Source organism: Manis javanica, chromosome 3 (assembly GCF_040802235.1).
Source record: "Manis javanica isolate MJ-LG chromosome 3, MJ_LKY, whole genome shotgun sequence".
In the NCBI taxonomy this organism is placed as follows: Eukaryota; Metazoa; Chordata; class Mammalia; order Pholidota; family Manidae; genus Manis; species Manis javanica.
The window spans coordinates 131,598,785-131,615,606 of record NC_133158.1 but is presented as its reverse complement, the minus strand read 5'-3'; the positions used below and the strand labels follow the sequence as shown (position 1 = coordinate 131,615,606).

The 16,822-nt window shown below is 35.7% G+C and overlaps 1 protein-coding gene across 11 annotated transcripts in view; it reads left to right on the top strand.

Moving 5' to 3' along the window:
* NLGN1 (neuroligin 1) overlaps positions 1-16,822 on the top strand; it is an 844,928-nt gene that overhangs the window by 608,997 nt on the left and 219,109 nt on the right. The gene's annotated exons all lie outside the window — the stretch shown is intronic.

Genomic DNA, 16,822 nt, shown 5'->3' with positions numbered 1-16,822 from the left:
CAGTGCCATTGCACAGAATGCTATTTACTAATGAGCACAGGTGAGGAAATAGGAAGCAAACCTGTTTAGACTTTAGCTAAGGTTGATAGTTAAGGAAGAACTTAATTTTGTAGTGTGTTAATTTGAGACAGTTAACTTTTTTAAAGGATAAACATGCAGCTTAATGCTATTTTATTTGTTTCAGTACTGTTGTTTGCTTCCTCTGAAGTAAACACATGAAAAGAATAATTAATAGCCATAGACGAAGGCTAAGGCAGTGATTTTGAGCATATTAATTGGGTGGTAATTTCAGCAGTAAAAAAGTACTATTGACAGTGTGGTGAAACATGATTAAAGAAGGTTGTTATGAAGACTGTGGTTTTAATAGACTAAAGAAGAAATTGTTGATGCAAAAAGTAAGGGCAGAGATGATGCCTGATATTAATGCCTCTGGTAATGATAAAAATATATTGAATGAATTTTATGCACAAATACACTTGCAAATATGGAAAATTATGTTTCTTATTCAGAGAATGTTATGAGGCATGAAGCCTCCTGAAGAATATTAACTAAAATAAGGTAATAAAGAGAGAACGTGGCAGTGTGCAACCAGACAATATAATTCTCATCAGGTCTTAATTCTGTAAAACTCTTTTGGCTTCTATGAACAAGTCATGGAACTCCACTGCCCCACTATATTATTAGGTTTTAGCAAAAACTGAAATCTTTTTATGCTATATCAAATTGTTCTATGGCTAGTGGACAGCCTTTTTTACTCAGTGTGCCAAGCTGAGTCATTGAGATGTCAACCATTCCATCTCTCACATAATTCTCAACTCACTCACTCTCCTTATTGACAAGTAATTTAACTATATCCTTTGCCCTTCTTGTGATATGAAACATGGACTCTACCTGAAACATCTTTCCAGAAAAAGATTATCAGCAGGAGGCCACTGTATAACTTATCCTAACAATGGTGTTTGCGTTTTGTAAGTGCATACAAAAATTAATGTCAGATTTCTTCCATCTCTTCTGTAAGTACTGTTCAAAATGTTCCTGTATGTGCTTTATCTTATGAAATATTACCTCTAAAGTTACCCCTTCAGTCCATCACTGGTTAATTTAAGAAAACCCTTCCTTCCAATAAATTAAAAATAGCTATTACAAAGAGTTAAAGTCTTCTGCTTTGGAAAAAAATAATATATTCTAGGTCTAGAGCAGTCTTAAATCTCTTTGTTTCATTTCATGAATGTCTTTGAGACAGGGACCGTGGGCTTAGACAGAGCAGGGTAAGGGCCTCCAGAAAAAGCAAGACAAGATATTTACAGTCAAAGCAATGTAACAATGTAAATTCCCTACCGAAAGTCTCTATTCAGCATTATGCAAAGTCAAGGTCACACTAATTCTCTAGGGTAAAGATTCTAGACTAGGAATATAGACATCTTCAGTGAGATCAGTTAAAGGTCAAAAGGCCAGGAGCAACTTGGCCTGAAATGTTTGAGTGTTCTGCAAGGCAGAAAATTAGCATAACCCCTGACTTCACTGTAAACAGCCCTAGCAAACAGACAACAATCCAGCCCACCTTGAGGGCAGGGCAGGTGGTACAAATCCACACCCTAAGCCCTCAATTCCCCAAAATCCTCAACTGCCTATAAATCCCCTAGACAACACACCACCCCAGGGCTCTCTTGTCCCCTCCTGGAGTGAGCCAGGAGCTCTGTCCTCTCAACTTTCTTTCTAAATAAAAGCCTCTCTCTGGCTCTCCTACCTTGGGTGTTTGTGAAGCTCATTCTTCGACTCTGCAAACAAGAACCGTGGCATCATCTTCATGACCTTGTGTAAACCCTATGCATTCTTAAAGTTGTCTTCCTTCTTCTTTTCTAGAAAGTTTAAAGAAATAAGGAAATATACTCCAACTCCATAATCTCTTTCCTCCCATACCCACAGTATCCAGTCATGCTTGATTATTTTGTGTTCTGAATGGTTCTTTAATTGCTTCATGTACACAAAAGAACACATGGCATTTTCCTTCTTTATGCTCCACATGACACATCATACTATTGAGCACCAAAAATTGCTCATTGAATGTAACATAATACATTTAGCTAGTTCTAATTTCAGTCAAAGCTGTTTCAAGGGTTGAGACTCCTCAGGCATAGAAAGCAACAGAGGCTTCCTTAGGAGCTTGGCATTTGGGAAGGAGACACCAGTTCCTGTCTCATACTTTTTACCTTCAGATGCAGCATATAGATTTTTACCTCAGAAAAGATGACCTTATAGGAAGGACTATCCAAGATCCCCTAGGTTAACTTGTATTTCCAAAGCCTTTTCGTTGGCTCCAAGTGAATTTTTTATCCCTTGAGGATGAAATATTAAAATACATCAGGTAAGAAAGATAAGACTCAGTCAGCTGGTGAAGCTACTGGAGCTCACTTCTGCAGAGGACAAAATATATACACCTGAAAAATGAAAACAGCAAGAGTGATTTCCAGGAGCAACAAACACAACAGGGTTTCTGATAGTGAGGTGGAGGTATGTTTGGAATCGTTTGTGTTCATAGTGCCTTTGTAGGCTGTGACTGCCTGTGCTTGGGAAGATAAGGAACATTGAGAGGTGACAATTTTCTGCTTAAGAATGTGAGAAACTAAACTAAAATAGGTAGGACCTGTATGTTGCAGCAGTGGTAGCTGGAAAGTTTGTTGAAGTTAAGCCACTGATAAGCCCAGAATAGAAATAAGGCCAGTCCTCTGATGTTACAACCATTTTCCTAAAAATGAGTTTTCCGAGGTCAATATTCACAATGCTCACAGTTCAAAGGCATTTTTCTTTACCCTAATTCTCCTTGACGATCCCTAGCCTCTGGCGCTGGCTCCCCACTGTGCATGATAGCCTCTAATTTGACATCCAGGCTACTTCATTCTTCTGTTCTCTTTCTTGTTGCCTACTCCTCTCTTTTCAGAGTAAAGGGACTGGGGATAAAAAAGGCTAAATGTCCACCACGAATCTACTTCTGATTAGCTTTGTGTGTTGTACGGGTAGTGAGGGGAAAGGAAGGCTGTTACTAAGAGAGGTCAAGGACACCATTCAGAAGAAACTCTGAGCAACTGGCTGTCAACTATGTAGAGGAGGTCAGAGGAGTGACAGAGAGGTAGGGAAATCTGAGCAGAGCCTAGACTCTCTGAAAAGAGCTTCCTGAGACCCTGAAGGGGAATGTAGGAGAAGTAACAGGTAAGGGAACCTAACACTCATTGAAGATCAGCTTTGTGCTGGCTACCTCATTCATTCATTATAAAATTGAAATATTGATAACCTACATCAAAATGTAAAACTTTTGCTCATCAAATGACACCACTGAGAAAATGAATAAGCAATTTATAGAGTGGGAAAAAATATTTGCAAAATATACCTGAATATCTTATTTTATGTCCAGAAAATTCTTTAGTGTTGAGTTTTTTGACAATTTTTATGAAAACTTTAAAACATCAATCAAGTTCAAAGAATTTTACATTATGTTATACTTTTTTTACTGCGTATTTGTCCACCTATTCATTCTTCTATCTATCCATCAATCCACCTTATTTTTTTATGTAGTTCAAAGAAAATTGTAGACATCAGTATATTTCTCCACAAACACCTTAGTATGCATATCATTAACTAGAATTCTGTACTTGCTTATAGTTCTCTTTCTTTTAATATAAAACACACACACATACACACAATGAAATAAAATGTATAAACTATATTAAATATTTGTTTACTAAGTTTTGACAAGTGCAGACATACCCATGTAACCAAATTGTAAGCAAGATGAATAACATGGCATCAAAGCCATCACTATCCTTCCCAGGAATTCCTGACTTGTCTTCCAAAGCCAACCACTGTTCTGATATATATGTATATATTATATATATATATATTTTTTTAATTGATATACAGTCTTATATTAGTTAAAAGTATACAACACAGTGGTTCAACAGTTACTCATATTATTAAATCCTCACCCCCATCAGTATAGCTACTATCCATCAACATAGGTGTTATAGAATAGTTGGCTTTATTCTTCATGCTGTACTACCATCCCTGTGACCAGCCTACATTATGACTGAGAATTTTTGTGCCTCTTTATCCCCCTCACCCTTCCCAACCACCTATCCCAATCCCTCTCCCATGATAACCACCTTCTCAGAGTCTTTGAATCTACTGCTGTTTTGTTTATTCTGTTTTGCTTTGTTTTTATATTCCACAAACAAGTGAAATTATATGGCATTTATCTTTCTCCACCTGACTTATTTCACTGAGCAGCTCTAGCTCCACCCATGTTGTTGCAAGTGGCAGGATTTATTTACATTTTATAGCTGAATAATATTCTATTGTGTGTATACACCACATCTTCTTTGTCCATTCATCTACTGATGGACACTTAGATTGCTTCCATATCTTGGCTGTTGTAAATAATGCAGCACTAACTATAAGGATGCATATGTCTTTTCAGATCAGGGATTTTGTTTTCTTCAGGTAAATTCTTAGTAGTGGAATTGCTGAGTCTAACGATATTTCTATTTTTAGTTTTTTGATGAACCTCCACACTATTTTCCACAGTGGTGGAACCAATTTATATTACCACCAACAGTGTAGGAGGGTTCCCTTTTCTCCACATATTTTCCAGCACTTGTTATTTCTTGTCTTTTGGATAGTGGCCATTCTAACTGGTGTGAAGTGATATTTCATTGTGGTTTTAATATGCATTTCCCTGCTGATTAGCAATGTGAAGCATCTTTTCATGTGCCTGTTGATTACCTGTATTTCTTCTTTGGAGAAGTGTCTGTTCAGGTCCTCCACCCATTTTTAAATTGGGTTATTTGGTTTTTTGGTGTTGAGGGGAATGAGCTCTTTATATATTTTGGATGTTAACCCCTTATCAGATAAATCATTTATGAATATATTCTCCCTACAGTTTTTTGTTCTGCTGATGGTGTCCTTTGTTGTACAGAAGCTTTTTAGTTTGATGCAGTCCCACTTGTTCATTATTTATTTTGTTTCCCTTGCCCAAGGAGATGTGTCCAGGAAAAAAGTTGCTTACATTTATGTTCAAGAGATCTTTGCCTATGTTTTCTTCTAAGAATTTTATGGTGTCAAGTCTTACATTCAGGTCTTTGATCCATTTTGAATTTACTTTTGTATATGGAGTTAGACAATAATCCAGTTTCATTCTCTTACATGTAGCTCTCCAGTTTTCCCAACACCAGTTATTGAAGAGGCTGTCTTTTCCCCACTGTATACTCCTTGCTCCTTTATTGTATATTAAGTGGCCATATATGCATGGATTTAGAACAGGGCTCTCAATTCTGTTCCATTGGTCTATGGGTCTGTTCTTGTGCCAGTACCAAATTGTCTTGGTTACTATAGCTTTGTAGTATAATTTGAAGTCAGAGAGTAAAATACCCCCAGTTTTGTCTTTCTTTTGCAGGATTGTTTTGGGTATTCAGGGTCCTTTGTGGTTCCATATGAATTTTAGAACTGTTTGTTCTAGTTCATTGAAAAATGCTATTGGAATTTTGACAGAGATTCCAGTGAATCTGCAAATTGCTTTGGGCAGGATGGTCATTTTGACAATATTAATTCTTCCTATCCATGAGCACAGGATAGATTTCCACTTATTTGTGTCTTCTTCTTTAATTTCTATTTTATAGTTTTAAGTGTATAGTTGGAGTGTCTTATAGTTTTCAGAGTATAGATCTTTTACTTCCTTGGTTAGGTTTATTGCTAGGTCTTTTGTTCTTTTTGATGTAATTGTAAATGGGATTGTTTCCTGATTTCTCTTTCTACTAGTTCATATGGATATATATATATATATATATATATATATATATATATATATATATAGGAACACAACAGATTTCTCTGTATTAATTTTATACGTTCTGATATTCTTTAACAATAGTTTCATTTTGCTTATTTAGGAGTTCATGGAATCAAAGAGAGTATACTTTTCCTCTAAGGCTTCTTCTACTCAGCACAGTTATTTTGAGATCTATCCATGCAGTTGGTATATAAGTATATATATTTTTTTCATTTTATTGTTTAGTATTCCATTCTATTTTACTATGGTCTGTTTATTCATTCTCCCGTTAATGGACACCTGGGCTATTTATACTTCAAGGCTATTATTAATACAGCTTCTATGAACATTACTGTATACATCTTTTTAATGTGTCTATTCTTATCTTTCTTGTGTCAATGCCTAGGAATGGAATTACTTTCAGATATTTCTCCAAAGTGATTATACCATTTTATATTCCTATAAACAATATACGTGAGTTGCAGTTGCTGCGCACCTGTACCAAAATTGGTGTTTGGCCTTTTACTATCAGTCACTCCGGTAGGGCATAGGAACATTTCATTATGGTTTTAATTTCCATTTCCCAACGATTGATGATTTCAAGCACTTTTTCATGTGTTTATTGGCCATCCATATGTCTTTCCTTATGAAGGGTCTGTTCAAATATTTTATCCATTTTTAAAATTGGGTTATTGAACTTTTTATTATTAAAGTATAGAATTATGTGTATCCCAGATATCTCTTCTTTAGCAGATACATGCCTCACATACATTTTCTCCTACTCTGTGACTTGCCTACTTATTTTCTTAATGGTATCTTTTGATGAGGAGAAGTTTTAAATTTTGATATATTTTAATTTTTCAAGATTTTTTCACTTATAATTATTGTTTTCTATGATTTAAGAAACCTTTGTCTAGCTCCAAGTCATACATTCTCCTGTATTTTTCTCTGAAAGCTTTAGTGTTTTAGATGTTGTACCTGGGTCAATGTTCAAATTAATTTTTGTGTGTGATTTGAGGGAGGTGTTGAAGTTGACTTTTTCCATGTGGATATTGAGTTTTTTAGTACTTTTCTTTATGGTATTACTTTAGTTCTTTTTGGAGATTTTTAAATAACTTACCCAAGATTTCACAGTCAGTAGTCCAATGAATAATAGTCCAAACTCTTGTTTTACTAAAAAGGCCATGTATGCTCTTTCCCAAAAAGTGTGTGATGAATGAAAAATAATTCTAATAAAAACAGTCCAAAATTAAGAGTCACTGTGCTAAATTCATTAGCATAGGTTATTTCATTTAATTTTCAAATCAACTAAATTAAGTAAACATCTTTTAAGATGCCTACTTATAGATAGGAAACAAAGTGGGAAAATAATTTGTCACAGTCATACAGCTCATAAATGATAAAACCAAAACTTGGCCCCAGGTCTGTCTGAATCTCCAAACTGCTTTCCTAACCATATTGCTGTATCACCCTATAATGAAGATCAGTGTGCCAACCATGCATTTTTCATGGTGTGAAGTGACAGCATTAGTAAAGATTGTTTCTACTACTTAGCAAATACATGTATTTGAACCTACAAACTACCTTGAGAAAAATCTAATTTCAAGCCACTATTCCTTTAAATGGTATCTTGATATCTTTAATGACTTTGTTTTTATTCTTTTATTCTATATTTTACTGACAGTGTTTGAATAAATCTACTTGCAAATGTGATTAAAAATAGTGTAGCAGAGATTAAGTGTGGAAAGGTGAGCTTTTAAAGTTCTTTTTTCTTATCAGTTGAAACAAAGCAGGCTTTTCAATTCTCTGAAATAATTTTTATAATAAGAGTTATGATCTCAAATTAGATTTTCCTAGGTTCAGGGTATCTGAAAAGAGGCATTATGATTTAGAATACTACTGGAGTAAAAATGGCATGCCTATTTGTTTGGAGAATATTTGGTCATTACAACTCCTAGTGTTTTAACAATGACCTAAAGAAAAAGGTGCTATCTCAATATATATGAGATTTACTGCAAGCATATTAGTATGAACTGTACCTACTATTTTTGCAAAAGCATATTAAAAATTGAGGGTCTACACTATATTTTCTTAAATGTAATTTAGCAGTGACTTGAAGTTGCTTATATATATAAAAAGATGACAATAGTATTTCCTCAAATGGACTCTAATACAGAATTTTCTTCTTTAAATAATAATGGAAAACTGAACATTGGTGGGATAACATATTTCTCCCTGCTTTATTAAGAGAAGGCACTATTGCCTTTAATAGAAAAACAAATTTTTTAAAATTGTTTTCCTTTGTTTGTTGCTTATGTCTCCTGTAGCTCCACATTAGTGCATGGGAAATGTGGCTGTGCAAAATTTCTGGGATCTGTTCATGATCTCACAGATATAATCCCCCCAGTATATTTGTCGGATTCCAGTTACCTCCTATTTCCGTGATTGAGCCCACATTCCTAGGAGACACTGCTAACAAACACATTCTTTTCTTTGTCTATATGGAGTAAAGAAAAGAAACTCAATACAACTTTAAGTATCAGTTTTCTAAGGATTGTACCTTAGAAAATACAAATTTATAGCTCTGTTTCATGAGGGGGCTTCCTACACACATGCTGCCTACTTTATAAAATGAGGTGAGGATCAGAAAAGAATTGCTGAGTAATTATATGTTTGCTAACTATCAGTGGTGGATTCCATTGCTAAACAAAGAATTGGTTTCTCATTCCTTAATTTATTCAGTGCTTTATCATCAATCTAACAAATTTTATAGGAATTAATAGTGATTATCTGTGAAAATATATTTTATAGAATAGTATATTTGCATAGTTTATTTGAAAAAATGTTTTAAAAGGTTTTGGAGAGCTAAAAACAAATTTACTTTGTAATATTAAAATTGTTAGTGGATGTTAAAAATAAATATGTGGGATGCCTAAATTTTTAAATATTGCTATTTTCACATTGAAGGAATTACTTAAGAAAGAATGAAATAGGTATCAGATCAGAGATTTTTGGATTTTTCTCTACCTTTACTTACTATTTTTTTGTATTTAATGTATCTTAAACACAAAACAATATTTCTAATATTTTGAATACTAATATACATTCAAACATTATTATGTTGCCCTAGTTTTAAATACTGGGTGCATTGTAAGTATATTTTTATGAAGTGCACATTTTTTCCATTTCCCTCAAGTTAGTGAGAAGACAAGATTCTATTAACAAAAATTCATTTTATGGTAAACCCTAAGGTTACATATCTATTCTATCATGTAAAGGATTAGAGTTTTGCCCAAGGTCAGATAGACAATTCTGTATAAGTGAGGTGATGATTGAGAATTGAGATATGATTTAGGATTTAGTGTTAGACTGAGAACCATCCAAATCCATTTATTGAGATGTGTATAGTATTACATTTGCTCAAGAAACTTACAAAAAAAACTTAAAGAAAATTCTTGTCCTTGGGGATTTTACAATCTGATAGGAGGGATAAGGAAAGTAAGTAAATTGTAAATAGATGCCCACACACATGTGCACATAACAGTATGTATCAAATAAATATAAAGAATAGCCAGAAAAGACATGGTGTACTATGGAGAGTCTAGAGACGTTATACCTATTTCTCTCTCTATCACTGTTTTATTTGCATAGTTAAAGATATTTATTCTGTTTTATTTCCCAAAAATATTCAAGATAGTCCAAGAAAGTAGATACAGTTTACAAATTATTTCTTTAAAACAAAGATAATTGAGGATATTTATGTGAAGGGGAAGTTTTGATAAAAAAAAAAAAAAATTTAACCAAAAGAGGAAGTAGGGTTCAAAACGGATACACTGAGGTCTTAATATTTGCTATGTGTGAGCAAAATCTGGAGTATGAAGTTGTTATAAGGCAATAAAAAGGAGATCTGATAAAATTTGTCATTTATAAGGTCTAAATAAAGCTGTTACAAGACAAGCAGCTGATCTATTTACAGAGCTCAACAAGGAGGGGAGTGTCATCTATCCATCCTCAAGAAGAGAACATGAGGGCAGAGTGAACAACCTCACTTCCATAAACACAACAGATTTCATAGGATTGTTTTAAAGACATCCCTTGCTATGGGCTGCTGATTTAACATTAATTTGATCTGGACATCAGTTATGTTGTACAATTTAGACCAGTCACCTGCCCTTCCTAAACTTTAGTTTTTTCATATGCACACTGAAAGAATTAGATTGACTGGATGATTAGAAAAAAAAATTAGCTTAATGTGCCAGAGAGGTGAAGTCATTTGTGTCAACCATGCAAAGGACTCTTGGAGGAAGAGGTACTGAGTTCAGTCGCGTATAAGTTGACATACAGAAACTGTAAGGAGACAACTGGGAACAAGCCAGGAGAGTGATCAGGTTTGAAAAAAAAATGTGTAGTTTAGTATCATAGGTGTAACTCTGTGGGCAGGGTTGGGGTGGGGCGGCAAATATGTTCCCAACCCGGGGCAAATAACCTTGAAGCCTAAATCAGTCAAAGGGGAGAAATAAAGCGGGAGAAACCCATTTATTGCTTACAAGCAGTCTTCTACTTCTGCTTGTCTATGTCTTTCATGACTTGGCTGCAAAGGATCCCACCAAACCTCTCTTGTCCAGTTATTAGGTTTTCTCTCCACCTACCTTGTAATCACATATTGATATGGAGATGGACTACATCTCTCCACCCCTTGGAAACAGCTATTGATGTGGAGATGCACTAAGGCAGGGGAGAGATTATGGAAATATTACAATATTACAATGTGTCACAAATTAGAGCTATGAGAAAAAGAATTTCTGCTGGAGGGAATGTATCAGCAGTAAAAGACAAGAGTCAGTCCATAAGGATTATATGCTAATTCATAGGAATGCCAGAATTAAAAGATGAAGAAGGAGCCAGCAAAAGTCATAGAGAAAAACAGAGTTCAAGAATATAAAGAAGACATAATGATAAATGACGATTTTATGAATTGTAATGAAAAATATTTGAAGATGATACATTAATGAATATGATGAAATACAAAATCAAATCAAATACATAAAGAATTTTTATTAGTAATTATAGTTACTAGGGAACAGAGGTTTTTAAAAATAAATAGGAAAAACGTTATTGCTCTAAAATTATTTATATTCCATGAAAAGTGATGAAATAAGCAAAAAAAAAAAAGCGTTTACCATCGTAAATGTCAACAGGCAAGCAAAAATTTCTGCACCTTTGAAAAAGCTTGTATCTGGCTAGCTGTTTCAGAGTGAGAAGTAGAAAAATTCTAAAGGGTCCCCAAAGAACAAAGTGACAGGATTAGAGCAGAGAAGGGCAGGCAAGTATTTTTGAGCATCAGAAACAACAGGGGCAAAGATTTGAAAATGAGCAAGTTCGAGACTTTCAGGGAAGAGCTAGTAACCATATTGGTCATGTAGAGCATTAGCATGTGTACGAGGCAGAAGTTACTGATGTATTTGGAAAAGTTAGGCTGAGATCCTCAAATGCTGGTAAAAGAAAATTATGTTTAATTAGTTGAATGATAGGAAGCTATTGAACATGTAAGTGGCGTGATCAGAGCAGCTCTTCAGGAAGGTGCATCTGGCAGCGATTAATAGGATGAACTAGAGCAGTATTCAAGCAGGGGGAGTCTGGTATGGGAGGTCTCAGTAGCAAGTTTAGTTGTGGCAATGGTATAGTGGCCTGAATGAGGGACGTCACAGTGGGAATGGAAAGAAGATTGAGAGGGCTAGCAAACCTGGCCAGCAATTGAATGTGAGTTTGGAACTACTGAAAATGACAGTGTGACCTCAGGCTAATTCCCTATCTCCGGTGCCATCATTCTTATTTAGTGAAAATGGATTACAGTCTTTTGCTCCTACCTGTCTCAGAGATGCTGTTGGAATTGATTATGCGTATTTCCCCAAAGTGATCTAAAGTGCTTTAATTCTTTGGAACTGGATACTATGTAAATATGATTATTCATTCTGTATAAAAGAGGAATACAGAATGATGGATGTGCCAAGCCAAGATGAGAGAACTGTTAAAGAATATTGAGAGAGAAGGAAGCTAGCTAATCAATATGGTATTTAATGTGAAGGGTAAAGACATTGATAGAAGGATACCACGTGAAAGGGAAATAGAAAAGGATAATGCATTTAGGAGTTAAGACTGATGAAAGAGGGCTATGTTACACGAAATGATTTCAAGAGAAAAAGTGAGTATTTTAGGCTCTTTTATTACTTGTCAATGTTAAGAAGTAATAAGAAAAAGGTTTAAAATAAAAACTGGAGGTCATCTGCAACATTTATGAAAAGGGATGAGAACAGTTTTGCATATAGGTATACATTCTGAATTTTATACCAAAGATGATCAACAGTTCTATGTACAGCTGCACTACATTCCAAAGACGATCACTTGACTTCTAGAGTTCAAGTGAAGTGACCAGGAGTCAAAGGAATAGGCATTGTCACAGGCTGCTGTGGTACTGATGTTAGGGAGGTATACAACTGGAGTGCCTAGTAAAATCATTTTAGAATCAGGATTATAGCTAATATCTGTATTGATACCCATGGAAAGAAAGAACTCTAACTCAATGAAATTTGGACTCTGAAACTTTAGTTTTTTGCTTTTTCTTAGCATAATTATGGGTCCAATTAACCTGCTATTTATCATAGCTTTAAAGTCTATGGTGAACTATTAGTTCATCATTTAATATAAAACAAGCTATGTCACATTTTGACAGCTATGTTGTGGCTTGGTGCAGAAACAAGGCTCAGTTTTGCACTGAAAGACAAAATTGGCTTCTCAGGCCTTCCCTCCACCTCTACTGGAACCCTATCACCCCAACTGCCTGGCATCATGTTTACCCAAAGTTTTGTTAAAGCTTGTTTTTCTCTCAGCTAATAATATCTTCAAAGTGAATTTGTGAATACTGAAGGACATCTGGAATGACAGGAGGAAAATGGTGAAATGGGGACTAGAGCTAGTGCAGTGAGTGAGGGCTGGAAGTGTCACTTCTATTTGTTTGGCCAGGACCCGGATGATTCCAGAGAGAAGAGTGCTGAGGTCTGAGGGCAGACACAGAGAAAGGCTTGGCTAACCCTGGGATTCCACTATCAGGGAAGCATCGCCAAAGGCAGGTCCTCAGCAGGGCTTCTAAGGATGTTGTCAGTGTAATCACTAGAAACTGCAGGGGTCTTCACAGGGGGTTAGGATTGGTGGGTGTGGGAAATCCCCAAGGCCAGGGTTTCAGAGTTCTGTGAGATTCTCATGTTTCTCAGACTTCCCTCATGGCCAAACACAGGAGGTAAGAAACTAGCAGGAGGGTCCCTGGTTCCCTGCTTCTGATCCTTCCACACCAACTCTGCTTCTACTTGTTTTGTGGCATAGGGTTCCAGGTATTATTACATTAGGAAATAAGATTGTACTCTTAAAAATTGATTTCTCAGGTATATAACTGGGATTCAGGGAGTCAAAATGGCTCACCTAAGTTGGTCTCCCATTCCAGGGTGCTACCCATAATGTTATTTGAGAAGAGTCCCAAGTGAGCTCAGTTTCATAGCCCCAGTTTAAGAGACAGTCTAAATGAAGACTTGACGTGTCACTTTGGAAGGGTTGCCAAGACAGATGGGGGTTTCAGTGATGAGACCGTCTCATTCTCAGTGTTGTGTGCTGGTCAGCAGCCACATTCATAAAGGAGAGCTCCCATTTGCTTTGTGTGAATTGGCTTTTGCAGTAGTAGAACTAACTGGCTGCAAGGCAGATTTCTTACAATCAGTTTGGAATGGCTTGACTTTCTCTGACCTTTATGTGTGACAATCAGCTCTACATGGATGCCTGGAGGATGCCTCAGGGATTGGAGGATGTGAAGGGGACGGAAAAGCTCATAAAACAGGACAAGTCACAAAAACTGAGGGAAGGGGGTAATATGGTACTTGGGGCTATGGAGAGAACTAATGGGAGCAAACTAATAAAAGGAGGTGTTTTTTGATAGCAAGTGACATTAGCCTGTGTGAGACCCTCAAACAGATTGTGGAATTACACTCTGTGTCATTGAAGTCTTTTTCCTACCCACCCAGAAGTGAAAAGTGTATCCCTGGTAGACAGATGAACCTCATATGCTTTGGCTTTATTTAATTTTTGGTTTGTCTGAATGAAAATGCAATGCAATGCTATTGAAAAGAGATGTAGATTTACGTGCTTGACAGTAATAGCTCTAGTCACTCAGATTCTCTGCCTTTCCACTGCCTATGAAGACCCTCTTCCTCTCTTTGGAGAAATTTAGTTATTCATGTAGAATAATCTGTTTTAGCTCAAGGCTCACAAACTCTAAGCAATTCTTCAGTAGGATGTTAATTTCTTCTTTACTTGCAGCCTCACACTCATTAATATGTCACTGGGCTTTTTCCTCTATGAACCAGTTTATGAATGTGCCAGATGGGATATGTAAAATGAGATCATCTTGTCAATCTGGGGTAAAGTGTGGACATGTGTTGGGTATGGGCACAATTCTTCAGGGCAGGGCATCTGTCTGTAATGTGTATATAAGACTTACTGACATGATTCTGATCTCTTTTGAAAGCATGTTCTACAGGTTCTACTTTTTCTTTTTCTTCCTAAGAATATGAATTTTTTTTTTCTCTCTGGAAACTTTCACTGAAGAATTAACAAGAGAACTGATGAAAGTTTTTTTTTAATTAAGCAAGGGATATACTTAGAATGCATAATTTACAATAAATAAATATCGGCACTTAAAAAAGCCATGAAGCACAGTTCATTGGGACCTGCTCATTTTTCCAGCTTGAAAACATTTCAATGACTAGTCTATACAGCATATAGCTCAATTAATTAAATAGGATGATATACAGGTGTATTTTAATATGAAAATAAAAATCAAATGGAACTAGCCATATTTTTGTGATGGGGAGCCTTGAGGCTAATATATTACTGTGTCATTTATTTAAACTCTCACCCTATTAGTCTTCAGTAGGACAAAGGTGAGGTAAATGGATATTTCTATTACACTGTGTGCTGTTTTAGCATCTGTGTCACTGACGTTAAAAATCTGTGAGATATTCAGTACTGAAAATTTGACAACAAAAGTCACAGTCAATAGACTTCTAAGAGGATTCCCAATTTGGCTTAATCAGTAGAGATGATTATATTAGAGTGCCAACTACTTACTGCAAGTAGCAGCAATACTCTATCAAAAAATAGATTCTAACAAAGTAGATGTGGCAGTAATGTTTTATGGCTAACTAATTGCTACCTTATCCAGGGAGGACTATTATGGAATATGGTTATAACGATGTGGGTTGGGGGAGGCGGGTAATCCCAGGGCAAAATACCTTTGAAATCAAAGTCAGTCAAAGGGAGACATAAAATGGGAAAACCTGTTTATTTCTTACAAGCAGTCCACTTTTGCTCTCCATGTCTTTCACCACCTGGCTGCAGAAGACACCCCACCCAATCTCTCTGTCCAGATACGCCGTGCTTGCATTTGTAATTACCTATTGATATAGAGATGGACTACTCTCCACCGCTGGGAAACACCTGTTGATATGGAGATGCACTAAAGCCAGGCAAGAGATTCTGAAAATATTGCAGTTTTACCCACAGGGCTTATCTATACTCCATGCCTGTCCTCATACTATTCCCAAAGCATCTGTATAGAACTTTATAGAGTTATTGAATTCTGTCAGAGCAATATTGTCTTTCGGGTGTTAGTGGAGTGTTGAAGAAAGTGCCCTAAATTTGACATAAAAACAGTTGGGTGAATTTCTTGCTTCTAAGACTTAATATGATGTAATTAGGGCCAATTCCTGGATAGCCCTGAACCTCAGTGTGCTCATCAACAACAAAACAGTAAAATTCTTGTTTTATTCAGGTATCAGTGCTGTTATGATAATTAGATATGATGATGAAAGTGAAAGTATTTTGTAAAAGTGTGAAGCAAGGGACAAATTACTGTATTTTAAAAAATCTATGATTTTGGTGGTCTTAAAAATAATTTTATTAACTATAAATGCACCTTTTGAAAGTGACTCTCTATATAGTTTCAACATCACATTTCATTGTGCCTTTTTAATTTGGCTTTACTTGACTTTTACTAGTTTGAAACTATTCCAGGTAAATCTTTGTTTACATTTGAAGTTATTGTTCGGATGGATTAATGTATGGAAAATGACCAGCAGGGAGCAGGTGAAGCTAAGTGACCACTGAGCTCCAGGAGCTAACATTCAACAATGGCTTTCCTTCTGGCTTTGGCCCTTTCTTTCCCTTCTTTCTTTCCCCCTACGGTCATCTTTATTCTCTTCTCCTATTCCCTAATCCCAGCCCTTCTTACCTAACTTTTACTCTTCAATTCCTTGTTTGTTTCATTTTGCTACCTTCTCCTTGGATGTCTGGTTATTAGAGAAGAACATTCAAACATTGCCTAAAACTGATTACTTTAAAAATTTTTGCCTTCCTTGAGTATTATTGAAAATTTGGAAATTTCAATAAAAGGAATATATTTATGCCAAACTTCTTGAATATTTTTCCATATCCAATACAAATCCAAACAGATTCCTCAAATTTAAGTAGTCTTGAAAGGATCACTGGAACTTTTAAGAACATAACAACAATTTGCCAGACTTTTGTAAAAGCTAATTTGTTCAAAACATAGCTTCATTGTCGATGACCAGGTATGGTTTCTTCATGTGTTTCCACTGAGTTATGAGCAACTAGCCAACAGGTACTGGATAGCTTTCATGGCTATATCTAGCTTGAAGCATTGAGTAGCTAAACAAAATGGAAAATTGACAGATTTGGTGCAAACCTATGACCCTGCTTCACAATAGCAACGATGTTGCACTAATGCATCTGTAAAGTCTCTATTGTTATGTGAAGGCCAACTAAACTCTTAGTATGCAGCAAATCACACACACAGAAATAATTTTATTCAAAAATTACTTAGCAATACAGACCTGGGCAGTTGGGAAGAATGCAAAGATGTCTAATATAACATCAGTCATT